At 46.3% G+C, this 17,481-nt stretch overlaps 1 long non-coding RNA gene across 4 annotated transcripts in view; it reads right to left on the bottom strand.

Moving 5' to 3' along the window:
• The window catches only part of LOC144158598 (uncharacterized), a 34,538-nt gene that overhangs the window by 15,988 nt on the left and 1,069 nt on the right, over positions 1 to 17,481 (bottom strand). For 2 of the 4 annotated variants that reach the window (XR_013320140.1, XR_013320141.1), the window contains exons 2-3: positions 6,534 to 6,675; positions 6,405 to 6,467 (exon numbers count right to left, since the gene is read on the bottom strand). This is a non-coding gene — a long non-coding RNA (uncharacterized LOC144158598). Of the gene's footprint in view, positions 1 to 6,404; positions 6,468 to 6,533; positions 6,676 to 6,893; positions 6,988 to 14,080; positions 14,129 to 17,481 lie in introns of all 4 variants that reach the window. The other 2 variants (XR_013320143.1, XR_013320142.1) reach the window with 2 other exon arrangements.

A 17,481-nucleotide genomic window follows, 5' to 3' on the forward strand; every position in this document is an offset into this window, starting at 1 on the left:
ATATGACAGCAAGTTAAGCAGCACCGTTCCAGTGATTGTAGCGGCTTAACCACTGGCAGTGAGTCGACCGTCCATAGCAGTGTTTCCAGCAAAAGTCTAGGGCTCTTGTACACGGTGGCTCCCAACAATGGTTGTTGCTTGCACAGGATGATCGTCCTCGGGCATCGTGGGGCAAAAGACCTGCTATACATCAGCTCTGCCGAAAATATTTCGATATCCGTTGTTGGCAATACCCTGGCTCCTCAAACAAACTTGCATGACAGTTTTATTATTTACAGGATGAGGCAAAATGGTAAAGGCCAAAAATGAAATGACAGTTCGCTGGCTGACAGACAGCGCATAGAACAGCCTCGTCCTCTTGTTTCCTTCAGTCTCGCTGATAAAGTGGTCAGCCAAGCTATTGCGGGTGGACCATTGGGTGTGTAACGGTGTTTCACTGGCACTTTTATCAGAGTTCCGTGTCTGAGATATCTTTTCACAGAAAATCACTTGAGGCACCGTCAAGAGGATTTGAGATTCCAAATTCTCAGAAAAACAATTGATGAGCTCTTCCTGCTGGCTCAACGGGGAAACGTCCAGCTATATTGTCTGAGATATCCCTTTATAGAAAATCACCTGAAGCACCGGCTTTGAGATGCGAATTTTTTTTAAAAAGAGCCAGTGATTCCTGCCACCTCAAATGGGCCCAATCCAGCTATAAATAACCTCTGGAGAATTGTGTTACAGCGGTCTGTGCACCCATACTTTTGAGTCTTTCAATCAAATTTGATCCAATCTTTAAAAGGCTTGTTATGCAGACCTCTAGCATTTACAACCAGAATATCCTTCAAGCATGACGACATTGGTTTGTTATCCACGCAGCAGCTGGCCATGTGACTGTAAAAAGCATGCACTGGTAGTGGTGGCAGAAACTCCAGCAGTGGTCGAGGCTGCTGACGCAAGACAAAGTTAACATCTAACATTAGTGCTCCATCTATCACCTTTGGTTCTTGCACTGCACATTTTTGTATCCTCGATTTTTGGACCCATATTCATTAAATGCTATGCAGAATGACAGTTTGCAACCATCCGCCATAGAAGGCAACACTACAATAACCCACGTGTTCTTGTTACCACTTCAGTTCATGCCAACTGGTTGGTTGGAGCATGTTTTCTAAACTCTGAGTGCCAAAAACAGGTCAGAGTGCACTAGCATTTCATCAGCTTTGCAATCTGGCACAGCAAAAAGTCAACAATCTTTATTACCCATCCAATGCAACTTAAAATCCTCAAGCTGTTTTTAATAGTTCTGGGAGAATCTGCTGATATTAACATCAACTACCATAAAAATTGTGCATTATGCATATGACGTCAACCCGTTTTTTTGTCTTTCTGTCGTTTGACGGAATGCCTTCCACAAGAGATTTCTCGTGCCTTTGCTCGTAGCGACTTGAGTGTCACAGCCAGGTGTGAAGCCAATTGACATCAAAGAAAGGTAGTGAGCTGCTGTTCAATCTCGCCTCTAGAAAACTTCCAAGGCTGCTGGCAAACAAAAATGTCCCCTTTTTCTTCCTTTCACTGTGAACGCTGACATCAGTGACACAAAACTACTCCCTGCAGAATGCTTTGCGATGGTCTTGGCAGATATAACTTATAATTTAATGCAGCTGGATGCTGCTTTCACGGGCCCAAGATAGTGCAGACGAACTTTTGGCGAACGTGCCATTGCTGATGCAAGTGCATTGCAAAGTTGGCACGACAAAACGGCACGGACGAACACGCAGTCTGCTTGCACCACCAATAGAAGATGCTTCCTCACATATGCGTCTTCTGAATCATGGCAGCACTGAGCTACAATAAAATTGGAACTACAAATTTTGGGGATCAAAACATTGGGACCTCAATATTGCAACCAGGGGACAAAAAAGCAAGCAGTGGGACGTGATCCTGAGGTTCCAGCCCCAATGACAACGAAGAAGGTAAGGGTGGCTGCTGCCTGCACCAACTCTCTTATGGTTGCCTTGTAAATAATGTATAAAAAAATGAAGAGGGGTTCACAATAACGTGCCAGACTGGAAGGTGGCTTAGCTGTACACAACCTTCACAACCATTACAAAGGTCTAAGTCCGCGACTGCAGCCGATATGCTTCTTCGCAGTCGCAATGTCCTTTACTCCATCATTGTTGCTATAAGTCTGAGCTTCCTTTATTTTTTGGACGTGATAATCATTGGACATCACCTTGAGCGACGTACGCTATGACGTATCTTGCTTGTTCCCAGCAAGTGTTGCCACGTTTACGGAGAATGCTGGAGTTCTTTCTTTTTTTTCGGCCAATCTTGGACAATATCCCAAGTGGGTATGCTTGGCTTGACAAACATGTGCCGGTCACACTAGGTGGTCGTGATGAGGCATGCACACACGAGCGCTCGGCATTGTCTTGGTTTTTAAAACTGCCAGGCAGTCGCAGCAATCAAGGCCAATCCCCCTAATGCTTGGCTTGACAAATGTGTGCAGGGGATGCTGAGTGGTTGCCCCGCACAAGCGAGCACTCGGCATTTTATTGGTTTTTTAACTGGAGGCGGTCGCCACAGTCGTGGCAAATCTCCCGAAGTGGGTATGCTTGGCTTGAGAAATGTGCACAGGGAATGCTGGGCAATCGTTGTGTGATACGCACACACTAGCGCAAGGTACCTTCTTGGTTTTGTTAACTGCCAAGCGGTCGCCACGAGGCCCTCTCTCACGTACGCGTGCTTGGCAATATCTTGGTATTTTTAAATGCGGACACGAAAAATTATGATTTGCTAACCAGCTTCACTATAAAAATTGATCATCCTCAACTATAGTTCATCTCATCTGTTGTGCCACCGCATACAATATACCACCAGGCAGAAATTTCATGTGGCAAAGCCTAGAACAACTTCATTTTATACACGTGGGTTTTCGTGGTAATTCAAGGTTACCAGAGAGAAATTTCACCTCGCAGTGACTAAGAAAAGCACAGACATAAATATGGTCACAGTGGGGTGTTGGCAAACTGAATGCTATAGCATTTACTCTGCATACATTTATCTTCTGCAGTGCTCTACAAAGGTACAAACCAATTGCAGATCGGGATAACTGCTGATAAAACTAGAACAGCCGAGGTAAGTAATGAACAAATTACTCTCTCTCCCGCCAACCACATAGTTGGGTGTGGCTACTTTGGACGTTACTTTAAGGGGGCACTGACACAAAAATTTTACTTCTCGGTTTTTTTGTTGGGATAAGTAGTTAATGACCTACTCATCATGTGGGGAAACCTCATTTGCTTCAGCATGCGACAGTGGTTTAATTAGAGGCATTATTAATGCGGCGAGTTGCAGTTTCGGTTTCAGCGGGTGCAGTGAAACATCGGATTTGTATATACAAAGCTGTCCACGTGACCTTTGGATGAATATCAGACAGCAGAGCTGTCGTGGCAATCTCGATTCCGCGTCATTGGCAGTTTCTGTAAATATCCCTAAGTACTGATCTGGTCAGCCGCTTAATTGAATATAAAGCACTTCCACTCAACGTAAAAGCTGTTGGAAGTGCAGAGCAGTGATTCGCCATAATGGGCTGTACCGCCGTTATCTGTCACTACTACCACCCAATGCAACTCAAATTTCCTGCCTTCGCAGTGCTCGCGTGACCCCTGCCTGAAACAGCGCGAGCGGGAGTTCTGTTCTTTTTGTGCTTCTTTTGCTCTCACACGTGCCAGCGTTGCACTGCCGCTTTTCTTCAGTTACTATCATAAAAACCAACCCAATGAGCGTTCCTGACTAAATGAACGCAGGCACTGCCGGTTAATTACGTATATTTTGCCTCACATGTGCCCACAGTTTTCTTTGCGCTAAGCAACGGGGAGATGTATGACAAGCGCTAGCGGTTCACGAGTTTTGAAGGCTTATGACTATATACCGCTTGGATTTCAAAGCCTATGGGTTATGCCGCGACGACACCCGCTACGACGGAAAAGTATGTGGCTCTACTTGGGTCCACCGAGTGAGCTACGACGACAAGGTGAGCCCATAAAGTGCTTTGCACTTAAAAGCGGCCGTGGACGTGACGCAGGCGCTGCGAGTGCAAATTGCTGCCGCGGCTACAGAACGACACGTGATGCTCGAGACAGTGGGTGGGGAGACACGCTGGGAGCAGCCGGCTGGTCTGCCTACAGGTCCGTCTAGAAATGTGTTAGGCTTAACACTGCGGCGGATTTTCGATTGCCGCTTTCGTAAGCGGTGCAGATGACGATTTTTAATGCAATTCGCTCTCGCATAACTAACTCGTTTTTCGTATGTGCTGCCTTGTTTGGGACTTAAGTCCAATTTCGTTGAGTGGTAGTAAGCTGCCTGCACCAACCTGCACCACACTTCACGGCCATGGCTGCTGCCTGCACAGCAGCCAAGCGGGTTGCTCAGTGCACTTTTCGTGTCCCCGGCACATTTTCGCATCCGGTGTAATAAAAAGCAATAAGAAAAGAGTGCCTCGAATCCCTGTAGAACTTAGGTCGCGGCCAGCTGCCCGATGAGCCAATGAATGAATTGTTCGTTGAGCTGGCGAGACATGCCAGCAGTGCGGAACCGGCCAGCACAAACTCGTGACGTGTTTGGATGTTTATTCAGTCAACATCCAGGGAATGTCCATTGCACCAAGTTCTCCGCTGGCTAATCGGTTGGCGTTTTCCTCACTTTAAAATTGATAATAAATATGTTCTAGGCTGTATTTGCAGCTGATATTATGCAGATGATGTATCTGTGTTCACACCAATCCATCTCTGAAGTTACCTCGCCTTCAAAATTTTGTGTCAGTACCCCTTTAAATAAGATCCAATTTGAGAAAATCACTGCAGCTAGGCACTGACAATAAAAAAAACAGTGGCTCACAAAGGATGGTTTGTTGCAATATCTTAATACAGATTTTCCATTCAGAAAAAGCAAGGTAAAGTAGACGTAAATTTCCTTTCACATCATGAAATGGCAGGCCGAAAGCCTCACATAACAAAGGCAAATAGCAACAGATTGTAAAATCCAGCAAGTCCACGGAAAGTCTTACACTGGCAAATGGTTGACTTTTACGTGTGTCCACAAGTAAAAAAACAATGTTTCAGAATTCAAACACAAAGGCTCTAAAACCTATATAAATCTGTTATACATTTCGATACAAAATTTATAATATTAGAAATCCTGATTAATGATCGAGCACAATATTATTTGGGAAAGATAAAAAATGCGGCCTTTGAAACACTGGCACAGCCACAATGCAGTCAGTGTTCCCGCCAGACTTAGAAACACTGGCACAGCCACAATGCAGTCAGTGTTCCCGCCAGACTTAGAAACACTGGCACAGCCACAATGCAGTCAGTGTTCCTGCCAGACTTAGTTTCTTTACCCGCATGCTAGATAAAGCCTCAGGCTAGATAAATATATTGGCTGTAACTCAATGTCAGCATAGCAAAAACAAAAACTCTTATGGCTTCAGAGTACCACAACAGTCAAACGCCACTACAATGAATGCTCCTACTACGAAATAGCCGGTACAACGAAGCATGCCATATGGCCTGGCCAAATCCCTCTTTCCTATGTATTGTGAATGCCACTATAGTGAAAGCCACTACAGTGAATTTGCCTGTTTAACGAAGAAGTTAATGCTATTGCAATCACAGAATTGTTGTTTGATAACGAACTCGCCTAGCTGCACACGTGGTAATGCACAGGTGGTAGGTATGCCAATGAACGTGAATCAACCAGTTTGGCCACGCAGCTGCAGGAATCGATTAACATGTACAGTGTGTGTTGAAGCGCAGCATAGGTTGTGACAGCAGACGATTATGTCTCAGCATACGACCAGGTACTAGTGCGTTCTGACCTGACAATTGACGACATCGTAGAAGCCATAATAAAGAGAGACGCCACAAATAATCAGGCGAGCAGTAATGATGAGCTTGCAGAGGAGCTAAACACTAGACCACCCCGAAGCTGTAGTGGCACTTGACACGCTACAGATATATAATTCATCTCTCCGTGACCTGGCACCGTAGCAAGCCATGAACCTCGACAGCATCAGGTGGGTGGTGGTTGCACATTCAGTAGGTGATACTACTATGCAAAAGAAAATTGTAGACTTTTTTTGCCTGTTGCAGTTTAGGTCTGATGATAGTTTCTATCAGTATGCCTATATGCTATAAAGGGGGTAATTAAGGTGAGCGACGCATATAATGAAGTGACCTGTATAACGAACAATAATCGCGGTGCTACACACTTCCTTATACAGGCGTCTCTGCAAAGCAAAAGAAAAGTATGTCAAAAATGATTTGCAATGCATGTTGCAATAATGACTGCTTTTTTCGGCAGTATTAACCTCTTCATTCCAAAATGCTGAGACAAAAAAAAACCTGAATTCGAACCTGGAATTTTCTCTTCTGTTTGGGAGCTTGTGCTGATGACTGACAGAAGCGCGCACTGAGTACCTGCAAAAAAATTGCATACTTAGTAATGTAGAAGGACAACCACTCAGAATAGAAGGATGGGATTACCTATGGTACTAGTGATAATGGATGTCTGTGTTTTTTGGCTGCAGGATAACTTCCAGCTGCAAACCACACCCGTACACATGGTCATGACGCAGCCCTCAGGAGTGCTGTTGTTGGTTGCTTGCTGTCACTGGTGTAGTGCCTTCTGAAAGTGGAAAAGAAATACTACAGAAAACTTGTACAACCATGCTGTATACCAAAAAAACTAGTAAACGCCAATTTCCAGTCTTATACAGAGCACAAAATGGCCCACAGAATATTTATTCACCAGACATGCCTTCTGAGACCAGGCAAACGGTTAAGGGATTAGACCAGATTATGGGGATTAATGTGCTGAGGCTACACCCAGGCTACGAGACATACCATGGTGGAGGGTCCCGGATTAATTTTCACCCCCTGGGAATCTATACATGCGCTGAAAACGCCACAGATGGCTGTTTTCACTTTTCGCCTCCATCTGAAATGTAACCACCATGGCCGTGATCAAACCGATGTCCTAGGGCCCAGCAGAAGAACGCCTCAGTCACTGAGCCACCGCGATTGACAGGCCAAGGGAGTAGCTTCCCTGCTGTGCAAAGCAACTCATTGTGGACTAGACTGGTTTGCAGAAGCTACCAGAAAGTATTGGTCTCTGAGTGCAGACACATTTTGCCTGTTTTGTTTTCTCGCAGGCATAGACTATTTATTTTTCTCGGTACCTTTACGATTATAACACAACTAATACCCGTGCCACACGTACACAAAAAATGGCATTAAAGGGGTCCTGAAATACCTTCCGCCGATGCATGGATGTACATGTAACCAAATAAGACAATGTATTAGCAATCTCATCCCGCAAGAATTTTGTTAAAGCGATGAGTATTAGCTGAGATCGTAAATCAAAAACTGCGCATGACCGTCGCGCCGCGTTTCCTCCTCCTTTCAACTTACTCTCCGCTGTTGACGGCGCGCGAGCCTTCCCTCCCATGATGCTGTGCTCCTCGGCGGTGACGTACTTCCGCGCTGCTCATACTGCCGTCTGCTACGGGCAAGCTTTGTTGACACCTTGAATCCCTCACTCCGCTCAAGGCTTGAAAAGCGAACGAAAAATCTGGCCGCATTTGTGTGGCGGCCTGGCCTTGCCCTTTCGCGGTGTGCGTTGCTGCAGGGCAGCACGTGACTTTTAATCGGCGGCGAACTCGCAGCCGCTCGGGGAGGATCGTGCGCTCGGTCCCTCATGCACCGCGCACTGTTTATCCAAAAAGCGCCGTATCAGATGTGGCCCCACTGGTGCCGGGTGTTATTTTGCGGTGGTGGTAATTCCTGGCGGCGGCATGTGAAAAAGACATTTTAAACCGATACAGAACCCGTGCACAAAACGCTTCAATCATGTGACCAGTTCAGCTTGGGGCGACGCGTGGTGGAGACCGGCAACATTGGCAAAACATGCTCCGGCGTGGCTCTGAGCTTTCTAGCGCTGGAGCGAGCACTATTTCTTTGACAATCTCAAACATCGGTTGCCTTGGCAACAAGGCACAAACCGCCCCAGAAGTCAGTTACGGTTGCGTGATCCCGGTTCAGCTCGGGGCCCCACCTCGCGACATGTGGGCACTGCAGGCGTACCACTCAGTCCCATTGGAAAGTGTGAGATGCGTTTGGCATTACAGGAGGCGATGGTGTGTGTGTTGTGAACGCCTTTGTTTCCCGATGAAATGCGACGTTGTGCTTCTGCGGGTGGATAGTGCTTCCCATGGTCTGGATTATCTTTCTCGAGCGACGTACGACTCAACCTCGCATGGGGTATGTGCAGTGTGCGTGGCTAAAAGCCATCTCGGCTTGTGCGCCATAGTTGACTTGCTGTTCGTCCCCGCAAACTGCGCGCGAGGTGAGTGCCGAATTTACGACGGGCAGGAGGAGGCGACCCATCGTCTGTCAATCACTGTTCAGACTTGCAACGCATGTTGTGACAGTGTGTTTGTTCGAAACGCATCTCTGGATTGTTTTGAAGTTGAATAAAAAGGTGTGCGTCAAATCCGGGCATTCGGCTCAGGGCATTCTCTGCGATTGCACGAAAGAAGTGCCACGGGGCTTCAACGCTTTCTTTATGGAACGTACTCAGGTAAGAGAATATCCATGTCGTGTTATGGCCCTATTACATTCAATACAAATGGTTAAGCGTTTGTTTACACTTGTTTCGTTTGTCGTGAAATGTCCAAGCACTCCGGCACTCCGCTGGCAGATCAGCCGGCGAGCCGACGCTGAGCAGACGACTCATCTCTTTGCCGGAAGTGCGTGAAAAAGCCGCCCAATAGCAGGATGTCTAGCTCATGACGAACATCTGGGAATCGTTGACGTAGACATGTGAAGATGGCGGCGTCCAAAAACACGAAGGAAAGGGTGAGAAAAAAGCGACAAACTTTGCAACAAAAGTGTGAGCTTTCTGCTGCGCGTAAAAGAGTAATACTTGGTCCAGATGACCTTGACAACTCAATCTAACGATTGCGCTACTTCATTTAGTGTGCTCAAAACGCCTTTCAGGGCCCCTTTAAGTGCTGAAGGCCTTATGATGCCAAATGACATTAACTGGTCAGGCCGTGCTACACGCGAAACCACAAAGGCATTAAATGTGTTAGGTATGATGGTGATCATGACCAAAAAGAGAAATTCACTCGTATTTTAGAAGTCTTTAACGTAGAAAAAAACATCTTACAAGAGTTACAAATGTTCGTTTGTGAAAGAAAACCTTATGAGAAACAGTTTTTTCTCAAAAATGGTGTGAGCCATTTCTAAAAGTGGCTTCATCAGCTGCCATCGCCTGCCAGTGGTAGCCAAATCCGAAAAATTTAGCACGAGTGATACGATGTTTTGTTTTTTGCCGCTGTTTTAGTGAACTTCGTCTTCTTCAAAACTTCGCCACCAAGGGTGCACAAAAAAAATCGCCTTATTTCGAAGTTCAGCTACGTTTCCGCATCAACACTCTGGTGCTGACAGTTTCGTTGGTTTCATTTGGTGCTCATCGTGTTACAAACATGCTGATTTTAATTTACGCGTTTCCCCTAAAACACAAGTCAATGAAATTTTACTGTAAATCATTCTTTCACTATTATTTCCTGTTTCAAGGGCCTGCCGATGTGGCTACCACACAAGGTGCAATACATCAGAACAGTTGATGCGGGCGCATGATTTGCAGCACAAACATGCACTCTTCATATTGGCAATAACGGATAATACTCATCCTCTGCCTTGGAGCTCGTGGCAGGCATCTAATAATCACCAAATAAACCACGCACAATGGCTCGGCGGTGCATCATGCTTTTCCGTTCTATTAATGTGTGTGAAAACACCACTTCCACGAATGTCTCTCCTTGACCGGTCACCAAGGGGCAGAAACCTGCTTTTCAGAGTGAACACACACATTTACAAGGAGTTGCCCGGGTGGTTTCTTTCGAAGAAGCTTGAAGTTTTGACTGCAAGGGCCAACCCTTTCACCTCGGTCTTCATGCTTGATCTATGCCCCGCACCCAAACACGAGCCGACATGCTGCGGGAGAGAACTCTACATTGTAACAGTGATGTTCGGCGTGGGGAATTTTCCTTTTTTTGGGGGGAATTTTCGGCTGCAATTTTAGTCAAAATGGAACCTTTACTAGATGCAGGGAATTCTAGGAGTCGTGGAGTAAAATAGAAAAATAATGTCGTTAAAGTGGACCTCGCATCATTCATTACTTTGTTTTTCTTTAAAAAGGTTCCCCTAATACTTCGTTGGATCCATGTTCAAAATTCAGAGTTGTCGTATTCTTTAAAAAGGTTCCCGTAACACATTGTCAGAATTACGTCCAAAAATTCGCAGCCGTATTCCCCCAAGCGACAAGCTTCCAAGACCGCTTCTAACCAGTTCGAAAAGCAGGAGAGCATAGAGGAAAGAATACTCCACGAGTCAGAGCTAGCAAAGTGCGGAACGGTGGCGGCTGAAGAGCTGAAGCCTGTTCACATGAATCCCTGCGCAATATACAAAACCTTATTGTTGGTGCCTTTAGTCCATGTGCTGCAACAAGAGATTGCTTCAGCAGTCCCAACGCTGAGCTAAAACCGCCCCAATTACCCAACAATTCCTTCTTTTTCCTACGAGCAGTTTTAACTAGAGCTTTAGTTTACGAAGTAAGCATGCTGTTTGGTAAAAAACTTGAAATGCATCGTCAAATGTTCCTGAACAGCAGATGTAGTAAAAATTAGTTCACACTGAAACTCTGATACTCTGAACGGCATCTGTGTCCGAAAGGCCCCATAAAGTAGACATAGGTGGCGCTGGATAATGCCCAAAAACAAACAACAATCCATGAAAAAATCCACCAGCTGCAAAAGGAGAACACAGGAAAATTTGCGTGAAATTTTCGACAAACCTGCGGGGAAAAAGTGCTAAAAATAGGGACTTTTTGAACCTTCAAATGGGGATTTTTCTTCCCAGTACATAACATCACTGCATGCTTATCTTTCGATGCCTCGCGTCTGCTCACTTTCTTTGAACACCACACAGACAGAAATAACTACTGCGGCCTAGTGCTCTTGAGCTCTCTACTTTGCCACCTTTTTTGAGAACAAAAATTTCAGTCACTTTAGTTTGCTCACATGACCTGAAGGCAAAAGCCAAAAAGCCAGAGATTATTAGACTTCGCTGCTGCATCCTGTTTGCTTCTCTTTCATATTACTATGTTTTGACGCGAGGTGAATAGCCGCAGCAAGCAGACTAGCCACACTTCCTGCAGCAGCTTCCCTACAGTGAGAGCTCTCCTCTTCTAACTACGCCTGTTCTATGCACCTCCTCTACGTACACGTGTTCTATGCTCATGCCATCACGTTCACCTGTCACGAGGCACGCATCTGGGTGATTCTTGTTCCATTCTGGCATGGTGCCAGTTTAGCTCTGTGGTTAGCACACTTTGCTGCCACGCCGGTAACATGGCTTCGAATCCCACATGACCGAAAATGTGCATTTATTTATTTTTCTCTTCACAGCAGTGGCCATTTTGCTGCCATTTGTGTTGGGTGAAGACAACTACATTCACTTTTGCGTTTGCTGAGACAAGTCCCACTGCATATGGAAGACTTGCGCCTGTCCCCTCTGGCTTGAATTCGCTAGCAGAGCTACCCCACGCTCAGTGGGATGGGTCACAGCCATCTCTGGTACGTGTGTGCCTGCAGAAGAGTGCCAGCGATAAACAGCTGGCATATTACTTCGCTTCCCAGTTAAAGGGAAATAAGAGACCCTATGGGATCAAGGAAAACTATTTTCGGTGCATGCCTATGCATGACAGCGGCTAAGATTCCGAAGCCAAAAAATGCTGCACATTTAAAGGCAGCCACCGGGGATGGGTTCTGCCTATCATTTTTCTTCATGATTTCCATTGCCTGAGTTCATTGATTGATTGATTGGGGGGTTTAATGCGCCGACGCAACGCAGGCGATGAGGCGCGCCGTAGTGGAGGGCTCCGGATTAATTTTGACCACCTGGGGATCTTTAACGTGCGCCGAAATCTCGTACACACGGGCGTTTTTGCTTTTCGCCTCCATCAGAAAAGCGGCCACCGCGGCCAGGAATCGAACCCGCGACCTCGTGCTCAGCAGCGCAACGCCTTAGCCACTGAGCCACCACGGCGGGTCATTGCCTGAGTTCATAGGTGCGGCTAAAATGCGAGTACTTACAGTATGTTGTGATTTGCCAGTGATGACGAGGGGCCCAGCCAATAAGTGAACATCCAGTGTTAATAAACAGATTGTTTAAGCTCTTGCTCTCAATTCTTTTCTGGTCGTCCAAATCAGCTGCACACCCAAATCAATATGGTAAGCAAGACAAACAGTTGACAGACACGTACAAATGTCTGTGTGGCAACCCAGATGTGTGTGCCACCTCTTACAAGAGACGTCACAGCTAAACTTGCCGCTGGCTGATGACGATAAAGATTAGGTGTAATTCCACTCCATGAAGGTGGAAGACCAGCAAAGCTTGTGTAGCACACCTCTGGCGAAAAGCATGAGCAAATTTTACTTCTCTCCAGCATTGATGGAATTCACCCCTAAGAAAGAGTTTGGCGTCTCGGACAAAGTGCACGCATAAAACTGTGCCTATAAATTTTGCCTTGTGTTAACGGAGTTATTAAAACAAGTAGGCTTATGTATCTTCATTTTGGCCCGTCACAGTACATGCTGCACCAAGGGATAGTTTTTACGGGAAAATTGTTTTACTCAAACACATAAATCAACAGGGCTCTACAAGCCCACTGCATCTGACAAATCCCTCCTATTTGTTTTCTAAATAAGCAGGTAAGTGCTGTTCTCGCTCTTGAAGTTACAGAAAATACACCACACAACGGAACCTTCGAGTAATGTTTCAGAGCGAACGAAGGATTGGTTTGCCCAGGAAAATTGTTTGAAAACGCTTGTTTATCGAGTCACGCTCGCCAAAATGGTTACCCCGGACAAACACGAGCGACAGCGACGGCCCGTCGGTCTCGGCGCTCAGGCGGCCTGCGTATAATTTTTGGGAGTGGATATATTGCTGGCTGCCGGCATGTTATTGTCACCGGATAAGTTGCCGCCACTCGCGTCCCATTGGCTGTCGCTACTGCGGCACTGCTGCCAAGAAATTCTTTCTTTCTTATATCAGGTTTCTGTACTTAAAAACAGCTTAGTTTACTACCATTAGTTTTATTATTTTGTAGGTAAAATTTACGGTATCCTTGCTTGTATAAAATTAGTAGCATCCACCTCTCACCGGAGCTAAGCTGCGTCCGGGAAGTCCGGCCGCCATTTCCCAGTGCGCGCGCATAGCCTGTCGTTTCTCCGTTCCCTATTCGTGCATATGTTTTTCACGTGTTGGTGGTGAGGCGTGCTCAGAAACGCATTTTGTCGGCACTGTAGTGGCGCCTGATAGACAATGTCGGACGACGACGATTTCGTAGAGACACCGCCGTCATCGGAGCAGGAAGGGCCCTCGTCGACGCAACAAGCAGCACCCTCCCCGGCATGGACTGGGCTCACGGATACCCCAGAGCTTACTTTCCGCTTAGGCGATCAGTTCTCAAGCTTTGCTGAACTCGAGAAGAAGGTGACAGCATATAGTTCTGCCCATTTTGTTCAGCTGTGGAAGAGAGATGCGCGCACGATTGAAGCCGCAAAAATGCGAGTCGGAAAGATCACCAGCAAGATGTCGGACGAGCTCAAATATCACAGCGTGAAGTACTGCTGCGTTAACGGAGGAAAAAAGTTCGCGACGAAAGCATCAACAAGAACGTCCCCGTGAGTAAAACTGGTGTCTTTGCAAGCAGTGAAAGCGAGTGAATTGTATTCGGGAAATTCTAATGCTTATTGCGCTTGGTCGCGATCGAAAGTTCCTCGTCTGATCCGGCTATAATGTCGCGCGCTATGTCGTATTAAGTCTGTAGGGAGCCTAAATCGCAGCTCTAAATTTTTAGAAAATTCGGCATCCACTACTAAGTGCTATTAATGCTCACACCCCATTTCATATCTCATTGCAGGACCCTCAAACACAAACAAGACTGTGGGTTCCACATGTACCTTGTGGCCACCCAAGATGGTAGCAGTCTGGAGGTCCGGAGCTTGCCTCTGGAACATAACAACCACACCACATCAGAGGCACTTTTCCGGCATCTGCCTCAGCAACGAAGGCTGCCACCTGAACTGCAAGCAGAAGCTGTGGCCATGCTACGGCTTCACCCTGATAAGAAACTTCTGAGGGAGCCCTTGGAGAGCTGCACCAGGAAGGTCGTGACACTGCGGGACCTTTCAAACCTTGCAGCCAAGAGTAAAAAGGACAACCCGAGGAATAACCTGCAAGCCGCTGTTAAAATGCTTCAGGACAATTATAAAGCCACAGTGAGGCTGCTAAGTGATGAAAATAATGAGCTCAGGGCACTGTTTCTTCAAGATGAAGCAATGAAGAAATCTTTTGGGGATTACCCTGAAATCATCTTTATTGATACAACATACAAACTTCTAGAGACGCGAATGTCATGTTTCCTAGTAATAGTAGAAGACGGAAACGGTGAAAGCGAAATAGTTGCAGCTGGGTTGTTTGCGACTGAGGATGGAGACAGCCTCCGGTGGTTCTTTGATATTTTTAAGGAACTGAATCCAAGCTGGGATGCCATCAGAATTGTCATGGCCGACAAAGACTGGAAGGAGCGGAAAGTTGCGAATGAGCTTCTCCCGCAAGCTTCTCTGCACATCTGTGCATTCCATATGTTACAAACGTTTCGACGGGAGGTCAGCGTGCGAAAGCTTGGGATATCGAAACCAGAGCAAGAGATGGCATTGGATCTTCTGCAGCGCATGGTCTACGCTCAAAATGAGGATGAATATCTGCAGCTGTATGAAGTTTTTAAGTCGTCAGCACCGAAGCAAGTTCTTGACTACTTTGATTTGAACTGGCACAATATCCGCCATGAATGGGTCATGCGATTGAAGTGGTCTTGCAGTAACTTTCTTAATTCTACAAATAACCGGGCTGAGAGCATGAACGCAAAACTGAAAGACATTGTCATGAGGTATAGCTCCTTGGAAAATTTTGTCACTGATTTTTTCTGCTTTGTGCACACGACCAGGAAAGAACGCAGCCATAAGGGTGCTACCCTTCTCCAGAAAAAAAGGATACTAAAAACAACCGATGAAGACTACAGTCGATACTGCAATTTGTTGACACCTTACGCTTTTCAGGACGTGAAGCGCCAGCTTGATCGCTCCGCTGATATGACTGTAGACACCAGCAATGGTGCACTTGTGACAGGTGCCTGTACCTGTGCCTTCAGAGTGGCAATGCTGCTGCCATGCTGCCACGTACTTGCTGCTCGGCGTCAGCTTGGATTAAGCAGTTTGATGGTAGTCTTTGTGCACCACGGTGGTTGCTGGAGCACTACATGGAAAGCCGAGAAGAGCTACTTCTGCAAGAAAGTAGACAACCAGAAGCAGTCCGTGTTGACCGAAGAGAACAGCAGCCAGCCCTGTCAAGCCACCAAAAATTCCGCAAGGCCTCGGTTCTCACAGGGAGAATTGCTGGGGTTCTCTCGGAAGTGTCGACAGCAAAGTTTCACAACAGAATGGCAGTGCTTGAAGCCCTTCTGCAGCACTGGATGAATGATGAAGAGGTGCAGCTGACTACAGAAGAGTACTCACTTGCCCCCCAAGAGAAAACTGGCAGTGCCATGGGTAATGGTGAAAGTGGCATACTCTGTGCTTTGACACCAATTGGGTTCAAAGAAGCTGCTGTAATTCCGTCTAGTGCTCTGCCAAGCAACAGTGCTGCTGCCTGTGCTTCTGCACAAATGCTGGAAAGCATATCACAAGCACAAATAGCTGTGTCTATTGCACCTGACAATGCAGACTGCACTGTTACTAACAGCGAGTTTCAAGTGAAAGCAACTGAAGCTACATGTGGGGACTGTCCAAACCCACCGCCCGCTACACTATCCATTGCTGATGTAAAAGATATCAAGCTGCCCCAACCTATGCGGAAATGTGGGCGCCCGAAAGGCCACAGCCTAACGGTGATAGGCGTGCCTAAAAAACGAAAGCGAAATGCTGACCGTGGACCTTTCAGATCTCTCCCAATTTCAGAGAAAAAGAATGCTGTCCTGACTTGGTTGGTGGGATCGGCAGCTGCAGCTAGTGCACTGAATGGGCGGCTGCTTGAAGAACATGAAGTAGAAGTAAACCCTGCACTGCTTCACTGTGCGATTCTAGACGAGAGTGTAGATATAAATATTGCACAAAGCTACTTCACGGATGACGGATGGCTTGCCGTGTGTAACACAGTAAGCATGAAAAGGGCTGGCCACCAGTGGCAGTGTGAGGCATGTCATGTTGATTTGGAGGAATTAGACTCCATCTTGTGTGACTGGTGTCTTGCCTGGTTCCATCTCCCATGCGTGTCCCTTCAAAGGCAACCAAAAAAGAAGCTGTGGAAGTGCCCTTCATGTCAGTAGCTCATGCCTACTTCTGTAAGCTCAAAATCATCCATTTGCAGAATATACCTAGCTGCAACAAAGAACGTGACATGTTTAATAAAGTCCTGTTTGTACTTATTTCTATACATCCAAGGTGTGTCATGTCCTAGTACATCCAGTTGCCTGCTGCGCAGTGATTTTGATCTTTGGTATGATTCGCGCTATATGCCTGGTAAAATTACGGCTAAGTTGAATAGCACATAAGTTTCACCTGTCTGCAGTTTGGCTGCCAGCTGTTGGATATGTGCACGAGAATCATCTGCTCGGTTTTTGTGCGCTTGCATTATTCAGGAAAAAATCGAGACGCCGAAGTGTTACATGAACAATGCCAAGAGCCTGTAATGGACAAGCAACAGTTTTTATGGGTGATTGGCCCATGCACAGGGTCACAGTAACAAGGTATGCCGCTGTGGCTACTCACGAGTTTAGAAATAAAGTTGTAGCGTGCAAACATGCGAATTACTATAATACAGAAGTATTTTCCAAGAAAAATAGTACTGAGCATGAAAGTTGAACTAACACCTTGGGGCGATCAAGAAGGAATTTTTTACACCACCACCAAAGGAAGTCTGGCGTTTTGAGGCCCCACAAGGTTGCTCAAGGATAAAAACCTATGTGAAAAACACTGCGTAGGATGAAGCATGTGTATGCTGTTGATAAAGTACAGCTATGGAATGCCAAGTTATCAATCCAAATTAAATGGAAAAGTCCACCCTCCAGGGTGGGGTTTCACCGGTGAGGAAAGCTGTATTTGGTTTTCTGTGGATATTAGTAAAAAGCGACTAGAGTATTGGTGGAAAAAAGGCAGGTAAGGGCCGATCAGAGGCCGTCCCAATAACCACAGGAACCCTTTTAGTCTTCTCCATCGCAGCCATAGCACAATCATTTGGACGGCACCACGAAACAAAAATTTCCTCTGCCGGCCTATCGTCGGTTATGAAATTTGGTGGAAGAAAG

The sequence above is a fragment of the Haemaphysalis longicornis genome, unplaced genomic scaffold, assembly GCF_048455015.1.
Source record: "Haemaphysalis longicornis isolate Haplotype H1 unplaced genomic scaffold, Haemaphysalis longicornis Haplotype H1 scaffold_10, whole genome shotgun sequence".
NCBI classification, from domain to species: domain Eukaryota; kingdom Metazoa; phylum Arthropoda; class Arachnida; order Ixodida; family Ixodidae; genus Haemaphysalis; species Haemaphysalis longicornis.